The sequence below is a fragment of the Rhinopithecus bieti genome, unplaced genomic scaffold, assembly GCF_001698545.2.
Source record: "Rhinopithecus bieti isolate Rb0 unplaced genomic scaffold, ASM169854v2 scaffold_12686, whole genome shotgun sequence".
NCBI lineage: Eukaryota > Metazoa > Chordata > Mammalia > Primates > Cercopithecidae > Rhinopithecus > Rhinopithecus bieti.
Genome location: NW_016807231.1, coordinates 113,638 through 118,447, shown reverse-complemented (window position 1 = coordinate 118,447; position 4,810 = coordinate 113,638).

Genomic DNA, 4,810 nt, shown 5'->3' with positions numbered 1-4,810 from the left:
AAAAAAAAAAAAAAAACACTAAAAACTTTTTTGAGATCAATTTATATTATATTCACTGAATGTTTTATCTGTTTGCCATATGCTATATAATCTTTCAAGTAAATCCAGTTAACTAAATAAGCATTATAGAAATCACCATAATTTCCTCTAACAAATTACATTGGTTCAGATATGTTGTACTAGTTTTTCTGACATGACAGTCAAACTCCTCAGTTCTTGACCTCTATTGTCACAAAAAAACTTTTAATTATGGATATTTTCAAACACACATAAAAGTATAAAGAATCACACAATGAAGTTCCAGGTATCCATGACTCAGCTTCAGCAATTACATTCTGCCAATATTAATCATCACTGTTTAATTTTGTTTCTTGGTATCAAGGCAATTTTGAGCATTAGGCTCTAACTAGGAAAACAGCCATATTCACATTCTCACTTGAAATAAAGCTGTAACCTACATAACAGTTATCTAGATAGAGTCTAAAAGCATCCTTATTCCCATATTTTCCATTTCTAACCAACCTACTCTTCACTCCCTCTCCTCCCCACCCCTGAGCTGCAACCAGGATTTGTCCCAACCAACTAATCTAATCCTTTCAACTGTGTAAATATAGGAGAGGAGGACTTTGAGAATAGATTTGCTCAGCACACTACATAAGAGGCAAAGTTGCCTTCTGACAAGTTTATATCAGGGCAATCACAATTTCAATTCTTTACTTCCTAGAAAAGTGAACAAACAACAGCATTAGAGCAAAACTTATTTTTTAGCCCTTTAGTTCAAAGATCTGTTTAAAAGCATGCTTAGGCAGGACGTGGTGGCTCATGTTTGTAATCCTGGCACTTTGGGAGGCTGAGACAGGTGGATCACCTGAGCTCAGGAGTTTGAGGCCAGTCTGGCCAACATAGTGAAATCCCATCTCTACTAAAAATACAAAACTTAGCCGGGCGTGGTGGCTCGTGCCTGTAATCCCAGCTACTCCGGAGGCTGAGGCAGGAGAATCGCTTGAACCCAGGAGGTGGAGGTTGCAGTGAGCTGAGATCACACCATTGCACTCCAGCCTGGGTGGCAGAGTGAGACTGCATTTCAAAAAAAATAAATAAATAAAAGAAAAATAAAAGCATGCCTAGTGTCTATGTATGTAAAAGTGGATGTTAGGCAAAGAAGGCCAGAATAGCAAGACTCAGAGTGCATACAATGAAGGAGGATTAAGTTACAGATATTGGGAAGGGGACCAATAGCTCTAGGGTCCCTCTGGGAGCCTATGTCTCCTCTAATCTTCCAAACAACTTCAGGTATAATCTAATTCCCATATTACATATGAGGAAACTGAGAAAACTCAAACCTCAGGAGTCCTGTGGCTCAAAGCACCCAGCTTGGGAAAGTTGAAGGAAAGAATTGAATCTTATCTGACTCCAAAGTCATGTTCTTTCTACCTAAGTGGTAGGGTCAGGAGCGCTAGACCCTCACACAGGGAATTGGTTGGGGTCTTCAGGACAATCCCTTTTGAGGTCTGAGCCTGAAAACAAATGCCACTTTGTAATGAGACTTTCTCTCTCTCCTACCAGATGGTCCCCTAAATTAGTTGAAGCCTGTGGGCCTTAAATATAAAACAGGAGGATGCATTTTCATTATAATACAGCAGTTTGATTTAGTTACAAGTGTTATGCTTAAAATGGTAGAATGTGATTGACTTATGGCATTTTCTATTTAAAGGATAGGACGGTTCTTTGTGCATGGTCAGCCCAATCCCTGACGGCTTGGCTGCTGTCCATAACAAACAGAACTACACCAGACAGACCTCAAAAAACAAAGGTTCTATAGCCATTTCCCTGAGGCATCCCTGGGCTACAGCACATTCACCCAATCTACACTGCTGATGTTGATTCTGTAAGACCCACTGGTGGCAGCTCTTGCTGTTCATCACTTGACCAGAACTAGGCAAGAAGTATTTCCTCAAGAAGCCCCCAGCTTACTGGAATAACATCCACCCATTTCCTTCTTCAACATTAGTATTTACCCTATCCTGCCTGGATCTAGAAGCTGATCCCTCTGAACTAAAGATCTTCCTTTTTCTTCCCAACTGAGTGGGGGGACAAGAGGGAGATTTAAAACTCGCTTCTCTTTTACTCACATTTAGTATGACTATTTTCTCAAAATGTAAAGGCCCATTCATCCAGAGCTAGAAAAAAATACTGCTCTCACATCTAACTTTGGAACTGAGAAGTCAGTCTTTATTCAAACGCACACGTTTCCTCCGCAAAGCATGGCAGTTGGGGTGGAATGAAGGCAGCAGTGAAGCCCACTGAGGATCCAACAAGGACAGAGAGCAAAGCAATGCTGAAAGGAATTGAAGGGCAGTCTCTCTCAGGGAAGGCTGAGGTGAGTGGATCATCTGAGCTAAAGAGTTCGAGACCAGCCTGGCCAAGATAACGAAACCCTGTCTCTACTAAAAATATAAAAATTAGCCAGGAGTGGTGGCTCACGCCTGTAATCCCAGCTAGTTGGGAGGCTGAGGCAGGAGACTTGCTTGAACCCAGGAGGCAGAGGTTGCACTGAGCCAAGATTGTGCCATTGCACTCCAGCCTGGGTGACAGACTGAGACTGTGTCTCAATAAATAAATAAATAAACAAATAAATAAATAAAATAAAAATGAAAGCATACCTAGTGTCTACGCATGTCTCTCAGGGAAGACAGAAGACGCAATCAGAGGGTTAAGCAGGCACTAGTGAGAAAGATGGATTCATGGTTGAGGAGAAAGGGAGAAAGAACTAAGTATTGAACAGGCGCGGTGGCTCACGCCTGTAACCCCAGCACTCTGGGAGGCAGAGGTGGGCAGATCGCCTGAGCTCAGAAGTTCGAGACCAGCCTGGGCAGCATGGTGAAACCCCATCTCTACTAAAATACAAAAAATTAGCCGGGTGTGGTGGTGCATGCCTGTAGTCCCAGCTACTTGGGAGGCTGAGGCACGAGAATCACTTGAGCCCGGGAGGTGGAGGTTCCAGTGACCTGAGATGGTACCACTGCACTCCAAAAAAATAAAATAAAATAAAATAAAATAAAATAAAATAAAATAACTAAGTACCAAGCACTATGCTGGATGTTTGATATGCATAAAGTAAGGAAGGACTGGAAATGGGGAGGAATATGTGTATGCTATTACACTATTTCAGGCAAGAAGTGACGAAGGACTTAATAAAGTGGTGGCAGTTTGAAAAGAAAAAAATGGATACAAGATTCACTGTGAAGGGAGCATTGACCTGACAGCAACTGACTGGACCTAGAGGTTAGGGAGAAGGAGAAAATCAAGAGAACTTTGCGTGTTCACAATAAGTAACTGGGAAGATAAGAGGACATTAATAGGAAAACAATTGTCAGGAGATGGATGTAGGTGAGGTTGATCAATTTGATTTTGGATCTAATATTTTTAAATCTTTATTATGCAAATTTTCAAACAGAGAGAAAAATAGAGAGAATAGGATATTGAAGCCCTATATACCCATTACCTAGCTCAACAATTATCACCTCATGGTCAATTTTGTTTCATCAATCTTACCTATTCGTCCCCTTCCTGAATTGAACTTGGAACTTTTTTTATTTTTTCAAATGTATTTTTTGGGTTTTGTTTGGTTTGTTTTTTTTTGAGATGGAATCTGGCTCTTCACTCAAGCTGGAGTGCAGTGGTGTGTCTCGCTCACTGCAACCTCTGCCTCCGGGTTCAAGCGATTCTCCTGCCTCACCTCCCGAGTTGGCTGCGGATTCAAGTGACGCCACCACATCTGGCTATTTTTTTTTTTTTTTTTTTTTTTTTTGAGACAGAGCTTGCTCTGTCGCCCAGCTGGAGTGCATTGGGGATCTCGCTCACTACAGGCTCCGCCTCCCAGATTCATGCCATTCTCCTGCTCAGCCTCCTGAGTAGCGTGACCACAGGCGCACGCGCCCATGCCGGCTTAATTTTGTTTGTATTTTTAGTAGAGACAGGGTTTCACCGAGTAGCCAGGATGTCTTGATCTCCTGACCTTGTGATTCACCCAAGCCTTGGCTCCCAAAGTGACTGGGATTACAGGGGTGAGCCACTGTGCCTGGTCACACCTGGCTAATTTTTTGTATTTTTAGTAGAAACAGGGTTCCACCATGCTGTCCAGGCTGGTCTCGAACTCCTGACCTCGTGATCCACTGGCCTCAGCCTCCAAAAGTGCTGAGATTACAGGAGTGAGCCACAGCGCCTGGCTTCAAATGTATTTATTTTCTAAATTTACATGTAAAGTTGTTTATATTTATCGTGTACAACATGATGTTTTTGAAGTATATAAACATTGTAGAATGGTTAAATTCAGCTAATTAACAACTACAGAATCTCACATAGTTAATCATTTTTTTGCAGTGAAAGCACATAACATCAACTCTCTTTACATTTTTCAAGGATACAATATATCCTTATTAACTATAGTCACCTTGCTGTATCAGAGATCTCTTGAACTTATTCCTCCTATCTGACTGTAAATATGTATCCTTTGACCAACCTCCCCCCAACCCTTCTTCCTGTTAATCCCCCTAGCCACTGGCAACCACTATTCTACTCTACTTCTAAGGGATCCATTTGTCTTCTTGTGCCTGGATTATTTCACTTAACATAATGTCCTCCAGATTCATCCATACTGTCACAAATGACAGAATTACCTTCTTTTTGGTGGCTGAATAGTGTTCCATTGTGTATACATACTGCACTTGACCCATTCATTCACTGTTGGACACTTAGATTGGTTCCATATCTTGGCTATTATGAATAGCGCTGAAATGGACATGGATGT